The sequence below is a fragment of the Balaenoptera musculus genome, chromosome 6 (assembly GCF_009873245.2).
Source record: "Balaenoptera musculus isolate JJ_BM4_2016_0621 chromosome 6, mBalMus1.pri.v3, whole genome shotgun sequence".
Lineage (NCBI taxonomy): Eukaryota > Metazoa > Chordata > Mammalia > Artiodactyla > Balaenopteridae > Balaenoptera > Balaenoptera musculus.
The window spans coordinates 81,004,132-81,015,766 of record NC_045790.1 but is presented as its reverse complement, the minus strand read 5'-3'; positions in this window follow the sequence as shown (position 1 = coordinate 81,015,766).

Genomic DNA, 11,635 nt, shown 5'->3' with positions numbered 1-11,635 from the left:
AATGTTTTCAAGTGATTAGTCTCAGTTTATGCATCTTTGGCAGGAATATTACAAATATGACGCTGTTCTCATTGTATCATGTCAGGTGGTAGACAATTTCGATTTGTCCCATTACTGGCTATAGTAACTTTGATCACTTTATTAAAGTGGTATTAACCAGGCTTCTCCACTGTAAAGTTTATTCTTTTCCCTTTGTAATTAATAAGCATTTTGTGGGCAGGTACATATAGACTTAGAAAGTATCCTGTTCATCACGCTTCCTACTTATTTATTTATTTATATCAGTATGGACTTGTGGATTCCTATTTTACTCAATAGAATAGAATCTGCTACTATCATCATTTAGTTTTAAGTTCAAATTTTCCCAGATTGGGCCAGTGGGAACCCCATAAGCTGGTTTCTGTGTTCTTTTAACATTTTCATATCGTTTTTTTGAACATCTTTGCTTTCTGGCACAAGATATTTCAGTTGACCCTGTACTTTCCCTGCCTCAGCCCTGAAATCACCCATTTCTCCAAGTTCTGGTTTCTTTTGGTAGGGAATGGTATTTAGAGACCAAGATCTATGTGTTTAGTATGGTCTGCTTTTGGTATGTCACTCCTCCCAGGCCTGAATTAACCAAATTAGGGAATATATGTAGACACAATTTTACAACTAAAAGTGATTTATTTCTAAATCTATATATATTGGAAACCATAAGTTCAACTCTAATTCCAGTCCATCACCACAAAGTTCATTCTGGTTTTCTTCCCCCCCATATTTATAACTTCTTTCTCTGACAGTGGGAAACCTGGTTCCAATTAGCTTTAATATATTTACTTATTTGATCAGTTCCCCTGTAAGTTACACATCTCCCATCACCATCACCCGACATGAAGGCTCTTCTTATACCATTCAGGCTCCCACCTTGAACCAAGCCCAAGCCCCTACATGGATGCTGTATTAGTTAGGGTTCTCCAGAGAAACAATGAGAGAGAGAGAGAGAGAGATACAGAGAGAGACACACAGAGAGAAACTGATTGATTATTATGAGGAATTGGCTCACAGGATTATGGAGGCCGAAAGTTTCTACAGTCTGCCATCTGTAAACTGGCAGGAAAGCTGGTGGTGTAGTCTGAAGGCCTGAGAACCAGGGATGCTGACAGTGTAACTCCAAGACCTGAGGGCCAGAGAAGATAAGATGAGATGTCCCAGCTCACAGATGAGGAAAGAAAAACATGGGCAAATTCCTTTTCCCTCCACCTTTTGTTCTATTAAGGCCCTCAACAGATTGGATGATGCCCACCCACTTTGGGGAGGACAATCTACTTTACTGAATCCACTGATTAAAATCCTAACCTTAGGGCTTCCCTGGTGGCACAGTGGTTGAGAATCTGCCTGCCAATGCAGGGAACACGGGTTCGAGCCCTGGTCTGGGAAGATCCCACATGCCGCAGAGCAACTGGGCCCGTGAGCCACAACTACTGAGCCTGCGCGTCTGGAGCCTGTGCTCCGCAACAAGAGAGGCCGCGATAGTGAGAGGCCCACGCACCGCGATGAAGAGTGGCCCCCGCTTGCCACAGCTAGAGAAAGCCCTCGCACAGACACGAAGACCCAACACAGCCAAAAATAGATAAATAAATTTATAAAAAAAAAAATCCTAACCTTATCTGGAAACACCCTCACGGACACACCCAGAAATAATATTTAATCTGGGCACCCTGAAGCCCATCAAGTTGACACATAAAATTAACCATCCCAGATGCCCTCCTTAGTCTGATCAGGCTCTGACAACCCTCACAAGGTTGCCCCCTGCCCAGATGCCCGTCTCACCTAGCTTAGGCTCAGACACTGTATCAGGCCACCCTTTCCACATGGATAAACTTCTCATCCTGCTTGGACTCCAGTACTCTTGCTCTAGGCCACTGCAGGCTCCCCTTCCCCTCTGAGTGGAAGACTACCCACCAAATGGCTTTCAGATTGAATTGCTCAGGAAGGGAAAAGGAAGAAGGAAAAAAAAAATCTTAATTGTCTAACTATTTGCCTGTCTCCCCCATTGGAGAGAGACTCATTTGGGGTTAAACAATAAACAGATTTGTTTGTTTTGTTCACTGCCATATCCTCAGCTCCTGGAGCAGTGCCTGGCACATGTAGACCCTCAATAAATGTTGAATGAATGAGTGACAAGGCAAGGAATGAGTCTGAATCATCACAAATCCTAGGAGCCTAGTATAGGGACTGGAGCTCAAAGACACTAAAGTTGCTTAAATTTAACTAGCATTGAGCTTACAAATAGCAGATTCTCTGTAAACGTTGGTTGGTTGAATGAAAACATGAACAGTTAAATCAAAGTTAACGAGTGACAGGGGACTTCCTTGGTGGTCCAGTGGGTAAGACTCTGCACTCTCAGTGCAGGGGGCCCAGGTTCGATCCCTGGTGGCTGAACTAGTCCCGCATGCATGCTGCAACTAAGACCCAGCGCAGCCTAAAAAAATAATTTAAAAAAATATTTTTTAAAAAAGCTAACGAGTGACAAAGAAGACAGAAGTGGATACAAAGAGTCAATTATAGTTCTTGAGAGAAGAGTCCTGGCCCCTCCTGATATAGGGACATATTATATGTCCCTTGCTACTCAAAGTGTATGATCTTTGGGCCAAGAGCATCAACATCACCTGGGAACTCGTTAGCACTGCAGAATCTCCTGCCCTATCAAATCTTCTGAATCAGAATCTGCACTTTAACAAGATCCCTAGATAACTAATGCACCCTTCAAGTTTGTGGAGCACTGTTGTACAAGAACATTTCCCTTTTAAGGCACATCTTTACCAGTCAAAGTCTGTGAAAGCCCTCAGAATTTGCTGCTTTACAGCTGAGTGGAAGAGTGAAGACTATGACACATGGTTTGAGAGCAAAGGCTCCCAGAATTACCACAGGCAAGAACTCAAAGTGACAGACACTCTGTCAGGAGAAGGAAAGTATTAATGGCAAGGTGATTGGGAAGGGGACTGTAGTATACCCCTATATTGTTTAACTACTTAACAATGATTCTAAATACACAGACACCATATACATATACATACATGCATACATAACTGGGATGGGGCAAGATGGAGGGAGCCCTACTCAGGCAGTGACCAAAATGCCAAAAGCTATAGTGACCTCTTCTAAATTAGAGTCAGGGGTAATCACAGGCAGGATTTACCACAAAATGTTTGTTTATAAATTTAGTTTGGAAATTTGGAGACTTCTGGAATTCTCTCTTAGCATTATTTTTCAGAGGAGGAAAATGATTTTTTGAAAGTAAGGAATTGGAGGGTTCAGGTGGGGTCAGGCAGAGTCTGCCTTTCCTGGGGTAATATCTCCATCTGCTGGCGTCTCCGGATATCACTAGCAAAGACATGAAGGCAGGTCAGGTCATTTGCTGTTAATTCACATAGAGCTCTCAAAACTGTATCTTCTGCCTCTCTGCCTCTCTTTTTTATTCCTTTGTCTCTTTTTCTGTGTTTGTCTCCCTCTCCTGTTCTTCCCTCTCTTCCCCTTCCTCTTCCTTTATATTCCTGATGCAGACTCTGCTTGCACACCTATAGACATGGATGACTTATTCCTTATAAAGCAGACTTTTCACCTTGGACAGATTTTTCCTTACACAAAGCTGAATCTGCCTTTTGTAGCTTCCCCTGTAGCTCCAGTTCTGCTCTCTACGACCACACAGAGCATGACCAACTCCTCCACCCTGAATCCTTCAAAAGCCTGAATACTCTGATCACGCTTTCCACTTATCTGCCCCTCTCCTTCTCAGCAACTCCTCCCAGCCCCTTGGCTATTTCCCACACCAAAGTTTCTAGGTCTCTCCTCATCCTGGTTACTACTGCTGGACACATACAATATCTCTGTATCCTTTTCACACTGTGGGAGCCCACACAGATCAATACATTAGCTCTGGACTGGGTAACACAGAACAGAAAGGATCCATCACCTCCCTTGTGCTACTTGCCATGCCTCTCCTGATGAAACCAATAAGTGCTTTTATTCTAAACATCTATACTGTTTGGTTAACTTATTTAGGGTTAACAATAAACAAAAATTCTTGACTTCGCTTCTGCTAAGTCACATCATCCCTGGAATTTTTTAAAAACAAAGATCCAGACCTTAAATGAAGGCCTGTTAAATTTAATTGTGTTAGATTCAGCCTGTTCAGATATTTTAATTTTCCCCAATAACATTTATGAATTTTAAAAAATTATCAAACCAATACATATTTAATGTCCAATATTGAGGAAAACACAGAAAAATAAAAAGAATGCAATTATACTGACCCATGATCCCTTCCCCACCTGAAGGCAAACATTGTTAACATGGTTTTATTATTTTCTACATTTTCTCTGAGCATATGTATATTTATATAACTGGTATAATATTGTATTCAATTTTGTATCCTCCTTTTAGAAATTTAACATTATCTTGTAAGCATTTTCTCAAATCTCACATGATAGTACATTGAATGTTGTCACAGAGTTTATGTATCCAATCCTCTAGTAGAACACTTAAGCTGTTCCCAATTTTTTCACTGTTATGTGGAACATTTCAGTGAATTTTTAAAGTATAAAACTGCTTTTTTGGATGGATTCCTTTGGATAGAGTCCTAAGACTTGCATTAATGAATCAAAGAGCATGAACATTTAAAAAAAGATTCTTAACACACCCTGCCAAATTTTTCTCCAGAATATTTTCAGATCTTTTAAAAATCCTGATTCTAATGCTATCCAAGGCACTTTGGAAGATACAAGAATGAAAATACACTATCCTTGCCCTCAGGAATTAACTTCCTAGGAGGAACACAAAAATGGAAAAAAGCATGCTCGAGGGTAGATACTGTTAAGTCTCTACAACTTCTCTTTTCAGTTCTGTCAGTTTTATTGCCTTTATTTGTTTTGAACCTTTGTCATTAGGATGGTGGTCATTCAGGCTTGCCATCTCTTCTTGATGGATTAACACTTTTATCATTAGAATTCCCCTCTATCTCTTATAAAAGACCTTGTCCTGAAGTCCACTTTAGCTGATATTAGTAATACTTCACTGTATGAATATAACCACATTTTACTTATCCACTCATCCATTGATAGACATGTGGGCCGCTCTCATGTTTTAGATATTATGAACAATGCTGCTATGAACATGGGTGTACAAATATCTCTTTGAGACGCTGCTTTCAAGGATTCTTGGTATATATCCAGATGTGGACTTGCTGGATCATATGGTAATTCCATTTTTAATTTTTTGAGGAACCACCTTACTTTTTTCCATAGCAGCTGTACAATGTTAAATTACTACCAACAGTGCACAAGGATTCCAATTTCTCCACATTCTTGCCAACACTTGTTATTTTTAATTTTTTTGATAGTAGCCATCCTAATGGGTATGAGGTGGTGTTTTGTAGTTTTGATTTGCATTTCCCTAATGATCAGAGATGTTGAGCATCTTTTCATGTGCTTATTGGCCATTTGTATATCTTCTTTGGAGGGATATACATTCAACTCCTTTGCCCATTTTTGAGTTATGTCTTTTGGTTTTTTTGGTTGTTGAGTTTTACTTCTCTATATATTTTGGATATTAATCCTTTATCAGATATATGATTTGCAAATATTTTCTCCCATTCTATGGGCTGCCTTTTTACTCAGTTGATTTTGTCTTTTGATGCACAATATTTTAAAATTTTCATGAAGGTCCAGTTTGACTATTTTTTCTTTTGCTATCTCTGCCTTTGGTGACATAGCCAAGAAATTATTGCCAAATCCAATGTCATGAAGCTTTTATCCTATGTTTTCTTCTAAGAGTTTTATAGTTTTGGGTCTCACATTCAGGTCTTTGATCCATTTTGAGTTAATTTTTGTATGTGGTGTTAAGCAACGGTCCAATTTCATTATTTTACTTGTGGATATTCAGTTTTCCCAGCACCACTTGTTGAATAGACTGAACTTTCCCCATTAAATGGTCTTGGCATCCTTTTCAAAAATCATTTGACCATATGTATATGCAACGGTTTATTTCTGGGCTCCCCGTTTCATTCCATTAGTCTATACATTAGTCTTTATGATAGTACCACAGTTTTGATTACTGTGGCTTTCTAGTAAGTTTTTTTTTTTAATTATTATTTATTTATTGATTGATTTATTTGGCTGTGTTGGGTTTTCGCTTCCGTGCGAGGGCTTCCTCTAGCCGCGGCAAGCGGGGGCCACTCTTCATTGAGGTGCGCGGGCCTCTCACTATCGTGGCCTCTCTTGTGGAGCACAGGCTCCAGATGCGCAGGCTCAGTAGTTGTGGCTCACAGGCACGGGCCCAGTCGCTCCGCGGCATGTGGGATCCTCCCAGACCAGGGCTCGAACCCGTGTCCCCTGCATTAGCAGGCACACTCTCAACCACTGCACCACCAGGGAAGCCCCTCTAGTAAGTTTTGAAATCAGGAAATGTGAGTCCTCCATCTTTGTTCTTCTTTTTCAAGATAGTTTCGTCTATTTGGGATCCCTTGAGACTTCATATAAATTTTAGTACGGGTTTTTCTATTTTGGCAAAACATCATTGAGAGTTTTTATAGAGATTGCATTGAATCTATAGATTGCTTTGGGTAGCATTGACATCCTAATAATATTAAATCTTCCAATCTATGAATATGGAATGTGTTTCCATTAATTCTTCTTTCAGTAACATTTTGTAATTTTCTTTGTACCAGTCTTTTACTTTTGGTTAATTCCTAAGTATTTTATTCTTTTAGATGCTACTGTAAATGTCATTTTCATAATTTCCTTTTGAGATTGTTCATTGTTAGTGTATAGAAATGCAACTAATTTTTGTGTGTTGACTTTATATCTTGGTACTTTGCTGAATTAATTTATTAGCTCTAACAGTTTGTGTGTGTGTGTGTGTGTGTGTGTGTGTGTGTGTGTGTGTGTGTGTGTGTAATCTTTAGGATTCTCTACACATAAGAATATATCATGTGCAGAGATAATATTACCTCTTCCTTTCCAAGTTGGATGCCTTTTGTTTCTTTTTCTGCCTAATTGCTCTATCTAGACATTCTAGCATTATGTTGAATAGAAGTTGTGAAAGTAGGCATCTGTGTCTTGTTCCTGATCTTAGAGGAAAGGTTTCAAGTCTTTCACCAATGTGTATGTTTGCTGTGGGTTATCATATATGGTTTTTATTATGCTGAAGTAGTTTCCTTCTATTCCTAGTTTGTTGAGTGTTTTTAAAAGGGTGTTGAATTCTGTTGAATGCTTTGTGTGCATCATTTGAGATGATCATGTGATGTATTACACTGATCAATTTTCACATATTGAACTATCCTTGCATTCCAGGAGTAAATCCGACTTGGCCATGGTGTATAACCCTTTTGATATGCTGCTAAATTTAGTTTGATAATATTTTATTGTGAATTTTTGCATTAATGTTCGTAAGGGATATGGATCTGTAGTTTTCTTGTAGTGTCATTGTCTGGCTTTCGTATCAGGGTAATACTGGCTTCATAGGATAAGTTAGGAAGTGTTCCCTCCTCTGCAATCTTTTGGAAAAGTTTGAGACGGATTAATATTCATTCTTTAAGTGTTTGGTAGAATTCACCAGTGAAAACATCAGGTCCAGGGCTTTTATCATCAGGAGATTTTTTGATTACAGATTCAATCTAGTTACAACTCTATTTTTTATAACTAGTCAAAGTCAGATTTTCTATTTCTTTGTGATTTGGTCTTGATTGGTTTTGTGTTTCTAGGGATTTGTCCATTTCATCTAGGTTATCCAATTTGTTGACATATAATTGTCCAGAATACTCTCTTATAATTATTTTGATTTCTACAGAATTGGTAATAATATCCTCATTTTCATTTCTGATTTTAATAATTTGCATCTTCTCTCCTTTTTTCTTAGTCCATCTAGCTGATGGTTTGTCAATTTTGTTGATCTTTTCAAAGAACCACTTTTCGGTTTCATTAAGTATCTCTATTGTTTTTCTTTTTAAATTTATTTATTTATTTATTTATTTGTTTTTGGCCTCGTTGGGTCTTTGTTGCTGCACGCAGGCTCTCTCTAGTTGCAGTGAGTGGGGGCTACTCTTCGTTGCAGTGCGCAGGCTTCTCATTGCAGTGGCTTCTCTTGTTGCAGAGCACGGGCTCTAGGGCGCAGGCTTCAGTAGTTGTGGCACACAGGCTCAGTAGTTGTGGCTCGTGGGCTCTAGAGCACAGGCTCAGTAGTTGTGGCACATGGGCTCTGTTGCTCCACGGCATGTGGGATCTTCCCGGACCAGGGCTCGAACCCGTTTCCCCTGCATTGGCAGGCGAATTCTTAACCACTGCGCCACCAGGGAAGCCCTCTATTGTTTTTCTATTCTCTATTTTACTTATATTTGCTCTAACCTTTACTATTTTTTTCCTTCTGCATCTTTGAGTCTAGTTTATTCTTTTTTTTTCCAGTTTTTAAATTGTAAAATTAGTTTGTTGATTTGAGATCTTTCTTGGTTTTTAATGTAAAAATTTATAGCTATAAATTTCACCCTTAGCACTGTTTTGCTGTGTCCCTTAAGTTTTGGTCTGCTGTGTTTTCATTTCCAATAATCTCTAAGTATTTTCTGATTTCCTTTGTAACTTCTAATCTGAGCCATTGGTCATATAAGAGCCTGTTGTTTAATTTCCACAAATTTGTGAATTTTCCAGTTTTACTTCTCTTACTGATTTCTAACTTTGTACGATATCTTTGTAAATCTATTGAGAAAATACTTTGTGTTATATCTTTTAAAATCTGTTGAGATTTAATTTGTGGCCTAACATGTGGTCTATCCTTGAAAATGTCCCAGGTGCACTTAAGAAGAATGTGTACGCTGTTTTTGTTGGGTAGAGTGTTTTGTATACGTCTATTTGCTCTAGTTGGTTAATTGTGTTAAGTCCTCTATTTCCTTACTTAGCTCTGTCTGGTTGTTCTATCCATTATTGAGAATGGGATAATGAAATCTCCAACTATTATTGTAGAACTCTCTATCTCTCTCTTCAATTCCGTTAGTTCTTGCTTCAAAATCCCTGTAAGTCACCTCAGGTGGTGGTGATTGGGGGAGTTTGCAACAATGGTGGGTGAGGTACAATAACAATGGCTGCCTACCTCTTCATCTGCACCTCTATGATCAAAAGCAGCAATCAGCGAGCCCCAATATTTGGAGGATGGGGTCCTTTTTGCCCACCTTGGGTCCCACAAGCTGGTGCAAGGTTCTTCAGGAACCTGTTTACAGCTGCCTGCCACGTGACTGAGAGGTAGGGGATGGGTAGCTCTTACTGAGCTAAGAGCTGACTTGACCCAAATCAACTGCAATTTACCATCCAAGCCTTCCCCTGGAAGTTACAAGCCTTCAGTAGACTCCAGAGTTCTGAAATAGTTACATCAAACAGATTCTGCCAGTGAAATTATTGTCTGGGTGGGAAGACAGACTCTTGGTGCTTCCTACTCTCCCATCTTCCCAAAATTCCTCCCCCACCCCGTCTTTTTTTTTTTTTTTAACATAATAAAACATTATGAAATATATTTGTAATGGTGAGGGCTATGGCTGCCTCGCTAATTTTTCCCAGATTTTTCCTGGCTATTCTTGCAATATTATCCTCTTTTATGAATTTAGAATCAGTGTCTAGTTTCCAAAAGTATCTTTTTTTGTTGTTGTTGTTGCTTTGATTTTGTATTAGCTATAGGGTGATCTTTATTTGTCATTTCCCCTCAAATTAGGGAAAGATTATGCTTAAAAGAAGTGAGATGGTTCTATTCATTCTGGTTTTTGACTACTAGGTTTGTATGTTAGTTTCTATTTTTTTTTTTTACCATCTTTATTGGAGTATAATTGCTTTACAATGGTGTGTTAGTTTCTGCTTTATAACAAAGTGAATCAGCTATACATATACATATATCCCCATATCTCCTCCCTCTTGCGTTTCCCTCCCACCCTCCCTATCCCACCCCTCTAGGTGGTCACAAAGTACTGAGCTGATCTGCCTGTGCTATGCAGCTGCTTCCCATTAGCTATCTATTTTACATTTAGTAGTATATATAAGTCCATGCCACTCTCTCACTTCATCCCAGCTTACCCTTCCCCCTCCCTGTGTCCTCAAGTCCATTCTCTACGTCTGTGTCTTTATTCCTGTCCTGTCCCTAGGCTCTTCAGAACTTTTTTTTTTTTTTTTTAGATTCCATATATATGTGTTAGCATACGGTATTTGTTTTTCTCTTTCTGACTTACTTCACTCTGTATGACAGACTCTAGGTCCATCCACCTCACTACAAATAACTCAATTTCGTTTCTTTTTATGGCTGAGTAATATTCCATTGTATATATGTACCACATCTTCTTTATCCATTCATCTGTCTATGGACACTTAGGTTGCTTCCATGTCCTGGCTATCGTAAACAGAGCTTCAATGCACATTGTGACACATGACTCTTTTTGAATTATGGTTTTCTCAGGGTATAGGCGCAGTAGTGGGATTGCTGGGTCATATGGTTGTTCTATTTTTAGTTTTTTAAGGAACCTCCATACTGTTCTCCATAGTGGCTGTATCAATTTACATTCCCACCAACAGTGCAAGCCAAAAGTACCTTAGTGATACTGTTAATGGGAAATTTATAGCTTAATTTAGGAATAATTTTGTCAATGAGTTGAAAACTCAACCTAAAAATCCTGGTTTTCATATATACTACAAAAATAGTAAAGATCATTATAAAAATTAAATTAATACAGAGTATGTAAAGGCTAAAAATTAAGAAGACCCTCTTAAAATATTTCCTTATCATCACCCCCTCCCAACTTCCCTTCACTGAGGCAATTTTTACAAACAGTTTGATAGTATCCTTTCATACTTAGCCATACATTTACAAGCTTTTATGTGTACATCCACAAGCAGGGTTTTACTGGTTTCGTTTTGAATGTATATGGGATCATTAGTAATAAAGGAGCCATAATACATACACAGTGTATATCAATGTATTGTAATCCTCTATGGATGCACATTCACATTGTTTCTTTTTTTCTTGCACTAATAAAGCTTGATCAAAGTCTCGTGCATACTTTTCCACATTTGTTTAAGTAGAATTTCTAGAAAGGAATTGCCAGCGAGAAGGTAATGAACGCATAATTTAAAAATTTGAAGATACCAAGTTATCTTCAGAGAACAACAGTGATACTCCCAACAACGATATAGGATGGGACTTTTTTCACACACTCTACTAAGTACTGAACGTACAAATCTTTTTAATTTTTGCCACTCTGTATATATGAGATAACATCTAGCTCACAGTATGTCTGTAAGGGTCACATATGTTAAAGGACCTCTCACGTTGCCTGGCTTACTGTCAGCATTCCTTTTTTTTTTTTTAAGCAGCCCAATCTGAGAGTAAAATACGTGCAAGGGCTATAAAATGTCAGGGAATCTTAATGCACACAATTCACCATCAGACTTCGTTGAGACCTTAAAGAAAAAAACCCCAACCCCAATATTGCAAGGACAACACTTCCAACGTGTATGGTCTGAAGGGATGGATAAGCTCTAATGATAACTGGGTGTTGAGCTCTGAAGAAGTGGGGTGTTCCCTTTTAAAAATAGTCTTCCCCCACCCCCAAAAAAAGAACCGAACTGCGTTC